Source organism: Anoplophora glabripennis, unplaced genomic scaffold, assembly GCF_000390285.2.
Source record: "Anoplophora glabripennis isolate ALB-LARVAE unplaced genomic scaffold, Agla_2.0 scaffold76, whole genome shotgun sequence".
Lineage (NCBI taxonomy): Eukaryota > Metazoa > Arthropoda > Insecta > Coleoptera > Cerambycidae > Anoplophora > Anoplophora glabripennis.
The window spans coordinates 177,773-188,928 of NW_019416218.1; positions in this window are offsets into that span (position 1 = coordinate 177,773).

Consider the following 11,156-nt stretch of genomic DNA (forward strand, 5'->3'; position numbering starts at 1 on the left):
AATCCGGTTATTTTGGTGAAAACTACGTTTAAATGCAATATTTGATTACAATAATTAAAAATAATAATATATCGAGTCCCGATTAATATTTGGCTCTAGCTCTGGGACGCCGCCCCCTGGATATTTTCATAGTACAAAATTACTTAATAATAGTTACATTTAAATCATATTAGAGAAAGTCAACTCTTAATTTAGTTCTACATACTACATATAGAGTTAAAAGTCACTCACTTGGTAGTTAGCAGAAACTCGGATTTGAGTAAAATTCTGTTGCAATAGTTTCACTTATAAAATTATAGTTGTACTCATACTAATTGAGTGAAAATTTCACTCAATCGGGTGTGGACAGAAATTGATATATTATTGAGTAAAATTGAGTGAAATTTGAGTGAAATTTTTTTACAGTGCACAGGCTCGCAAAAAAATGTTTACTCTTAAAGCAATGGTATTCTTACATATTTTCGGCCACTGAAATTGAATCTGAATGAATTTTTTTATAGTGCATTAGGATAAAGATTAAATTTAGAAATATATATTTATATTGTTTTTTATAAGTTAGTGTATCTATTTTGCAAATAAAGTTTTGACTCACATTTGTTCACAGTACTTTACTGAAGATGGCTCAATAAAATAAGTATTGGATTTTAATATTACTCTCAATTCTTTTGTGTTAGATAAAAACTGTAGGTAGGCATATCTCAGATGACCCCGTTTCCCCCGCAACGAGTCGGCGTGTAGTCGGGATCTTGGGGAGTATTTTGCTTATGAGCATGAAGTGCGTTCGCGCCGAGGGCTCTTCACTGCGGTGACCCCCGCACACAACGCTCCTGTTTACATCGGCCATGTATAATATATACATCTATCTGCGTGCTGATAAAACTTGTATGAATGTAAACCCCGCCAGTTCATTATTTAGCAGGGGGGATGACGCCGTACGCAGAGATGTACTCCCTAAATTTATGGCCAATCGTTAATTTTCAGACGTGACGAGCCTGCTTAACTGCTCGTCAGCTTTCCGAAGTAATTTAAATGCTATCAAGTTTTCGACAGTTAACTGGAAGCACGTAGTAATTTATTTCTTAATTTTGAATGTCAAAGTCTGGCAAAAACTTAGTTAATAATCCTTCCTTGAAATAGTATGTCGACTACCAGAAGAACTAATGTGTACTATACAGAGCCGAAGCTGGTGACGGGACGAAGCGCGTAATTCTGAAAGGAAGCCTAGTTAGTGGAAGTGAGGATAGCGCAGAGTGAAAAGTAAGACGATCGGTGCACGGTGAAAATATATAAGTAGCGAAAGACTAAAAGTGTTTAACCGGTATTAGTTAGCAGGTAATTATTCTTTAAGTACTTTCTTGTTAATTGTTATATATAATCTTATGATTGTGATGATTATAGACGTTTCATGATAATAATTATTTGTATGTTTAGCCACCTTTCTAAGGTAAAATTGTTACCATTATTATTAGCGATTGCTCATTATTTATTACATGTTAACAATTATTATTAAAGATTGCTCATTATTTATTACATGTTAAAATATGTATATATTGTCGTTATTGCCCAGATATTGCAATAACAACTCCTTTGTTTCACATCTAACTTGTTTTATCATGATTAAGTTGGTCGAAAAACAAATAATAAAGCATTTCTTGTGCTCACTTTATGTCATACGCATATAAGAGCCTTGTTGAATTTACTAACATTTTCGCCCGTGAGGAACGAATCTGAAAAAAAATAATAATTAAATACAAAAAAAGAATTGCTAAAACAGATCTTCCGAAATCTCAACTATAGCTGGATTGCCTCCCGTATGGGACTCCAGTACCTTCCGGCCCTGCCGGCTAACACCAAACCTCTTCAGTTTTACTTGGAAGTGTGTATGTCTAATTCGAGTGAGGTGACATTTAGTGACACATTAAATGAGTCAGATCTTATTTATCATTAGCAAAGGATCTTAATTTATGCCTTTTATTGTCGGTTAGAGTTAGAGCAACGATCGTGGGTTTCTCTGCCATGCTCTTTCCCCACAGGAGCTCTAGGTGAGCCTGGCACTCTCATTTTATGTTAAATGGTTGTTAATGTTTTTGTTGTTCTTTCTATTTGTCACATGTCTAAATTGAAGATTGTTGTACGTAAATAATAAAGTTAGGTGTATTTATTCTGCTTTTGTTTTATAAAATTAAACCATACTTCCCCTCTTTAAAGTTAGTAGCCAGCGACTTCCGGTCAATTAAAAATAGATGTATACAACGTAGGTATTCCTCATGACGATCACATATTTCTGGCCACAACTACGTTTATATTTTTTTCGATCGAACCCGGGGTTGATATACTACAATTAATTTCGAGTACCACTTACATATTGCTTCTGTAATCTCGACCAAAGTTGATAGGGGCCCGTTAGATGCTCCAGAAAGGCGTGATCGCCAGGAGAACAGGCCTTAGCCAGCAGCGGCGGGGCTCAGCTGGTGGGTTTCAGCCAGGACAGGAGGCCCCGCCAAGTGAATTAATTTCAACACTGTATATCCTTAATTAATCATTTATGAGTGATTTATTTTTGCACTCCCTATTTAGTTTATGAAAAAACAAGTCTGTGTAAAAATGATTCAATAATAGTTAAATTTAAATCATATTAGAGAAAACGTCAACTCTAAATTGGTTTTATATACTCAGAATAGAGCCAAAAGTCGCTCAATTGATAAGTTAGCAGTAACTCGAATTTGAGTAAAACTCACTCATTTCTGATGCAATATTTGAACTGAGTTGTACTCATACTAATAGAGTGAAAATGTCACTCAATCGGGTGTCTACAGAAACTGATACGTTATTGAGTAAAATTGAGTGAAATATGAGTGATTTTTTTTTTACAGTGTATACATATGTCACTCATAGTTACTTTGCGGATTCTTTTCTTGATCAGCACATCTCGCGGAGAAGATGAGTTTCAACAAGCCGTGTATAAATTGTGCAACACTTAGTGGAATGAAAGTGATTCGTTCATTAATTCTGCGAACGCAGCATTTTGTCTATATTCACCGTATTTCAATAGGATATCCTTTACGCCCCTCTAATAAAATACTAATCACTAACAGATAACAATAACACTCGATTATAAAAATTTTACTAGTACTAGATTGATACCAAAAGAGACTTTTAGTAAATATACAGGGTGTATTACGGAGAGGGCCCAGTAGGATTATCAACTCTGTTATTTTAAATTGGACACTCTGTACATTTATGCATTTTTTAATTCTACGGCAAATTCTAGACTAATTTCATATAAGGTACTATAGGCCAAAATGTGACAATTTTCAAGTTATTACCAATTTTCGAAAAAAATTCAGGGATGCAAGTGATTTTTGAATACAGAATAACTCCGACATTTAAATTTATTTATTAATGAAATTTGGCATGGACAATTTAAAAGCAGTGGAATTCAACCAGTTTATGTCAAATTTGCAAAAATTCATACAGCGCGTTTAAAAACGTGTGGCCAATATTATGACATTGAAGTTGAATTTACTCAAAAATTTCAGATGGTACACTCTGTATATTATTACATTAATGGATGCAAAATTAAATTTACTTTAAAATTATACTATAGTTCCCTATATCGAAAGTCAACAGTTCTTGTGTAAATTGGAAATTATTGATTTCAACGCAGAAAAATCTACATTGGATTTGGTGCATTAAAGAATTGAATTTCTGCTCAAATTAATGCCATTCCTTTATTACTAAGCAAAATTTTTGGCAATCTGCTTATCATAACCTAAAAATGTTAATTCCTAATTAACCAATAATGTAATGACTATATTTCCAATTTACTCTGAATTGTTTGAAATCATAGAATAAATAAAAATGTCCAAGAATTGGACCAAAAATATTTCATAAGACGATGCAAAAACAGCATCCACGAAATATTCATTCAGCCGTTAGAGGTACAAATAAATATATCCATCTGTATTTATGAAGACCGTCCTGATGTATGGCCCCTAAGTTATTTACAATGTCAGGTGCGTTCGATATGCGAATTTCGAAACACCTATATCATTGCATTAAACTTTAAATATACTATATTTTACTGTATTTGACATTAAGATGTATAACCTCCCAAACATTCAGCGTATCTCACCTGCTTTCAAATATATTATCCCTGTATACGTTTAAGTAATCACATCCGTATTAAATATGAGCCTGAAACGGTTGCCAACCGGCAACAATTTCAACCGAAAGAAAAGAGCAGTGAGAGATCGATAATTTTTATTCCTCCTTGTCGACTTGTCAATACTAGGTTTTTAATTATCTCGTTCTAAGCAATAGGCAATTAAGGTTGTAAATTTTAACAATAAATGAATCTAAATGTGCTCTTTTATTTGACAAGACTAAATAGGTAATTAAAGTTTTTTAATAGTTTCAGTAGATTTACTTTCGTTTTATATTGTCCTACGTTAAAAATTGTCTCAAACCATCATTGTCTGCGGAGTGGTTCCGTCTGTAGGGACCTTCGAACCAACTACAAGAACCGAAACTAATATCAAGACCTAGGGGTTCTAATAACGGGTCCGCCTCAACAGAGCTTAGCCCGAGAAAAATAAGAGCAGGTCAAAGATTTTTAGCTAAGGCTAAGGAAAGTTATTATAAACTTGTAACTGTCAGCGACCAGATACATAAGAAATAGCGCAACCACAAGAAAAAATATGGTATTGCCGTCGAAAATTTTTGTTAAAATTGTTCATTTTGTGTAAAATAGACAATAATGTGAGGTTAAATTAAACAATGGAAATGTGGAAAGAGCGTGACTTGTAATAGTTCAATGAGGGGAGTACATACTCTGGGCAGGATTCCGTCCCTGCTTAAAGAACTGCAAATGCCCAAAGTTGACGTTCAGACACACCCACGCCATATCTTACGGGTGTCTCTCTTGCGGGTACCGGTTTAGTGCGGCTTCCTACCTGAATTCTGCCTCCTTGCTTTTTTGCTTCTTGGAAGTTTTATATCATTCTATATTGACCATAAAAATGATATCCAGGGTGTTGTCTTGACTAGGTCCAAATTACGTCATATTAGGAAATTTTGGAGGTTTCGAAATTCGGACCTAATTGTCGCGCTCGTCAACGTTGACTATTGTAGAGTGTTTTGTGGCTGCTTGGGGCGGTTTTGGGTATGACGGCGAAAAATTTAGAAAGATAACGCGTTGGATATCATCACACAAGAACTTTGGGTCCTTTAGGACATCGACCTTCGCTCTGGGAACGATCGAAGGTAGGTTAGGCGGGTTTTCTCGGATTTTTGGTCTCGAATGAAAAGTATGGTGAAATTTGAAAATACTCGAAACTGGAAATAGGCCAGTATCTTCAAAAATGTATCAATAAATACTGTTTATTATGAGAACATAGCTTCAAAATTTCTTCACGATTCCCCGTCTTTATTGACTATGCATTTCTTTCGTTTATTATGCTATTTCTAGCTGTCAGTTTATTCGTTGCAATAATTAAGGTCTGATTTTCTCAGAAACTGTATTTTTTATAAATCAACGTCGAAATTGAAATTTTTATTAATGTTATCTGAATACTGATTTTGGAATATCAATAGAGTCAATTAATAGTGTTGATTCAACACAATTATGTGAATCCCAATGCAACATGGAAACTAAATATACATATTTAACAAAAGTTAAGATAAATACAGTATTTTCATATAATTTATTGGTAATGTGTGACACAAATTGTATAAGTCGTATTTTCTATACAGGGTGTGGCGTGTATAATCTATAAAAATTAAACTACAGCTTCCTATCGATATTTGTAATAGATAAGTCGTATAAGAAAAGGTTTTATTTTTGCATTTTTTCTTTCGTAAATTAAAGTTCAATTGTGGATCAAAATATTTTCTCTGGAACGGTCCTGTCCGTGTACTGTACGATGAGTTACGTGCTGTAGACCAGCCGCGTAAACAAATTATCGTTGAAAGATAGAAAGATACTTTTCAATTTTTGGGAAATTTTTGAATGCAAAAGTACGAACTAAGAAAAATAGACATTAAAAAAAAATGATATTTTCTTATTATAATAATTAATAGTAATTACTATTTTAAACGCATTGTTGTTACTACAAGAGTTCGCAAACAAAACCACATCCGAAGCATCTGTAGTTGCCAATTGCGTGCACTAAACAAACTCCATTAAAATATGGAACAAGATGAAATAAAACTTACCATTTCTAGAGAAAATGTTGAAACTGATCCACATTAGTGCGAATACAGGCATGGCACCGACGTACCCAATTTTGGCGAATATTTTCCCAAATTCCAGGTATTCCTCTAATTGTGTCATCAGTTTCAAGTATACGGTTTCACAATTCTTCCACCATAGCAATTGGAATATTGTAAACCAATGACTTCAAGTGACTCTAAATATAAAAGTCCGTTGGAGTTAGATCGGGTGACCGAGGTGGCCACGGCACAGGACCTAGGCGTCCAATCCATCGCTGAGGAAACATTTCATTCAAAAGTGTCGTTACTTCTCGAGTACTGTGTGAAGGAGTCCCATTTGAAGATAAAACATGCGCGCCGGAACTTGTAATGCCACATCGTCCAACAATTCAGGCAACCGGTTATCCAAAAAGTCAACATGTGTTGGTCCATTTAGTCGTCCTTCTAAGAAATGGGGATCCACAAGTAAATCGCCTATTACGCCAGCCCAAACATTTACCGAGAACTGATGTTGAAAATGAGTTTCCCTAATCGCGTGAGAATTTTCATCGGCCCATATGCGCATATTATGAAAATTCACTTCATCACGGGTAAATGTCACCTCATCTGTTACACAAACATAAGCAGGACTTGATTGGCACATGGCCATAAAAACTATCTGCAAAAACGCATTCGTTGCTCACAATCCGGGGGTAAAATCAGTTGAACTGGTTGCAAACTAGTTTGTGCATAAACTAAAAAATTAAGCAAAGTAAGAAATAAGACTCGTTTTTAATGTAATCGGCACGCTATTCTTATTTTTTACTTTTTTATAAAAATTACACTGTCACTATCGTTTCTTTAGAAAATAAAAACTTTTGTCTGGAATCTTTCACGTTTTAACACTGATGGGTCGATGGACGATGCTTAATATTTAATAATTAAGTGAATAATGAATTCAATACAAATACAAAATCAGTTGACTGCACAAATTTTTTGATAATGGCACCTAACTTTGTTTTAGTATTACTAGTATTAGATTAAATAACACAGGGTTGGTCTTCATTTTCGTTGAACAACTGAAAAAATGAAAAACGCGAAGATAGAACTTTTTCGTATTCTTTTCTATTACAAATATCATCAGGAAGATGTAGTTTAATTTTTGTAGATTATACACGCCACACCCTGTATAGAGTATAGTCAACAGTGTACATTATTAATAATTTTTCTACATTCTACATTTTTTAGACGAATAAGAATTTTTTAAGAGTTTAAATTACGATAATACGAAAACCTGACAATTTTGAAAACCATTTCATTTCATTCAGCAATGTTTAGAACTACCTACTACCTGACAGAATAAATTTTTCCTGTAAAAATATTTTATGGCAAGGCAGAACCATAACATATTTAATTTCGTTTTTTCCACTGCAGGATATTCCTCCCCAAAAACAAAACATAACTGTCCGTTTACATATTCGGCAATTTCAAGCGCAGGACTGTAATCAGTCAACTCGAAGCCAAGGAACATCCTGCTAATGTTATACATTTATAAATGTTTGTTTATAAAATAATAGTATGTACCGGGCACCTGGCCAGATGCGATCACAAAATGTAGCGATATTAATGAACCCTCTGATCCTGCCACGAAATTCGCAGGACTGGCGGCGACGCCAGGCTCGGCAAATACCAATAATACTGATAATGCAAATTAGCGCAAGATGTTACTCTCGCCGGATTGTTTATTTAAAAGTTCGATGGCACCGCACCCGTCCATTTGGCAGTGCAAAACGAAAATTCAAAATACAACTTAACCACTGGGAATTTTTCCACCGTTAACTGCAAGTGGTGGTTTATAAGATTAAAACCGGTAATTACCACATCAACTCACGAATAATAGGTTGATTCGATCATTTCCCCGAAATCGAGCCGAGAAAATAAACGAGCGGATAACGAGACGAGGTGAAAAGGTATATTCTTAACATGCATTTGACAGAACCGGCAATCTGCAGCGGTTAGGAGTAAATAATAAACCTTATTATAAATGTTTTATGTAGCCATCATGGGGAACCGGTATCGTATAATGCATATTGGATCTTGTCAAATGCATAGAAACTGGGTACATTCATGAGTTTGACATCGCGCATTTATGGTGCGTTTTATGGATGATGCACGTGATTTATTTATTCCAATGAGATTGATTTTCTTTCGCGAATGTGGCTCTTCCAGTTATAAGCATGCATCCGAGCGGCTTAGAGCGCACTTTACGATCCTAATACAAATGCATTTTTTGTACTTTATTACAACACAATTGTTTTAGAGAAAGTTCACCACAGAGAAATAATGCTAATTCCCCAGACCACCTGCGTGGTTTCTGCATTGCATGCAAACATAATATACATGAATAATTGAACATATAGGGGCTTATTTTGTAATATTTACGGTAACAAAAACTCATTAACAATGAAGTTTCTTTTAATGTCGGATTTTAATCTACGGCTAATACATTATTCACTAAAAGCGCTCCAAATATTTCACGAACTTTTATTTTCTGTTCAAAATTGTACGGTCGATTGCTTCACACAACGCAAGAGATCACATTAAATAGTTTTTTTATTACTCATGCGGGATAAGTTCGCTTGTAATTTAGGTCAGTAAATAGCTGTTTGCCTACTGTATTTGATAGTTATTTATGTCAACCTAAACTGAATAAAAATCTGTTGACCCCACCGGGGCTTCGCCCATGAACAATAAGATTTCACCGCATTCGTAAATAGTATGTGCAATTCGTGCGGTTGTCGTCTATTGCCCACTTGAGCGGGCAATAGACCGCACTTATTGCACAATTTTAAGTGTGGTAATTTGTACATTACCACACACCGTACGGTAATAATCAATTCCAGCACGCCGTGCTGTAGAATAAAAAATAAATAAGATAATACAAATACAAGACAAAAACAAAAATTATTAAAATATATCTGCACATCTATTTTAATTGAATTGGTATGGTCGGGTCAGTAACATTCACTATTATAATATATGGTACAGATTCGCTACACGATGTAGTGAAGGATCGTCGAGTATCCTGTTGTTTATTCCACAATTTGAAATGTTTTTTCACTATTCCAATCTTCTCTTTTCATCAGCTACATGTCCCTCTGCTACAGCGGACGACTTCCATATGCCGTGACGTTTCAAAGTATGAAATCCTCTCCTGTTTCTGCCAATAGCGTTGGACGTCCGTCTAAAACAGTGCCCTGTATAGAGTTTCGGATTAGGAGTGTTTAGATTTAGGGTTTTGGATCTAATAATTTCCGGTAAGAAGCTATCTGCCTTGGTATTTTTCCAAAAGAATTTGGTACGTTTCCTTTCTTGTGGAAAACAATCGATTGAGTGTTACGTGAGAAGGCCTCAACGACATATATTTGGCGAAATATTCCTGCTCTTGAACGAGAATGCTAATAACAATAATGGCATTCTGTTGTTCGATGTCATTTAGCATCATTTTGAGCAACTCTTCTCGACGACAAGCTCTCATGAATGCTATGGCTAAGGTGAACTAACGAAAAAAGCATTTAAAATCTTTTAAACAAGTAATAAAACAAATTCTACCTTCGCGATCAAAAAATCGTCCTCCGATGCTTCCATAACCTCTTCTCTGTTAAATACGTTGGATTTTTTAGCCCTGTATGAGCCAAAGATGCTTTCAGCATGAAATAGTAGCACCAAAATGAAGATTTTCTGGTTGGACTTGGTGATTTTGGATTGGTTTTACAATTTTCAACGAAATAAGCTATTAAAGTATTTTTATTAATGCTTAGTGCTCTTTTGCGAAACACCATTGCGTGAAACTTTTGTATTTCTTTTCATTTCTACTGTTGCTTCTTTCACTATTTCGGATATCTCCTATTCAGAATCACTCGAATCAATTTCTTTTTTCAAAGTAACAAGACACTAATAAATAGAAACAATTACGGCGACTTGAACCACGGGGCATTTTTTACGTTAGTGTAGCAACAAAAAAGTATAACATCTAGCAAAGGTTGGACAAATTAAGATTATTTCATTAATATAAATGACAGAGCATAGTCGTTATCAAAATTATAGACTATATCAGAAGGTATAACGTTTTTAAAGGGTCATTTTATTAAATTCAAACAAATGCACAGCTGTATATAAAGTATTGTACATAACACTTGTGGTAACTGACTTTTTACAAAACTCCATTAATTCTTAATTTTTGTGCGGTAAAAACCCAGTTAACATACTTATTATGTAAAATACCATTAATGCAAGAATGCAATGCATTTTTACAGCGTTTTATTATAACAAATGTGCTATTAATAAAAATAAGTAATGGTGCATACTTCAACGGTATTTTCCTTGGAAGTAAATAAACAATTTAGATGTACCTTGTACAATTTTGCTCTCTTAAATACTTAAAAACTTCAAAGAATTTTGGGGTGATTCAATATGAAGACGAGCTTTTTTCTTGTAGAACATAGAGATCATTAAGAATGCCTTAAAGGTTCTTTAGTTTCCTGCCATGTCTTTTCTTTGTTAGTAGATATTTTGGAAAAACTGGTCCTTTTTTGAAAATTCGATTCCTAACAAATATGGATTTTAATTTTTAATTACACTCATCAGTTACCGATAACCAAGCATTTGAGGGTATTTCAGTCTATTATTTATTTTTATTACTTTTTTTTTGCTATATTTTTGATTAAGTAACATTTTTTTAAGACATAGATCAATCTATTTTTATTACAAAATCAATGTCTACAAAAATAAACTCGTACACCTCGAAGGCCTGTCAGTATATCAGATATACAGGGTGATTCAAAAAACCGCTGACAGACTTCTAGGGTTAGTAATACATGAAAAATTAAGACGAAAAGTCATAATAAACATAGGGTCGCAAATGCCTCCTTAACGAGATACAGGGCGTCAAAGTTTCTGTAAAA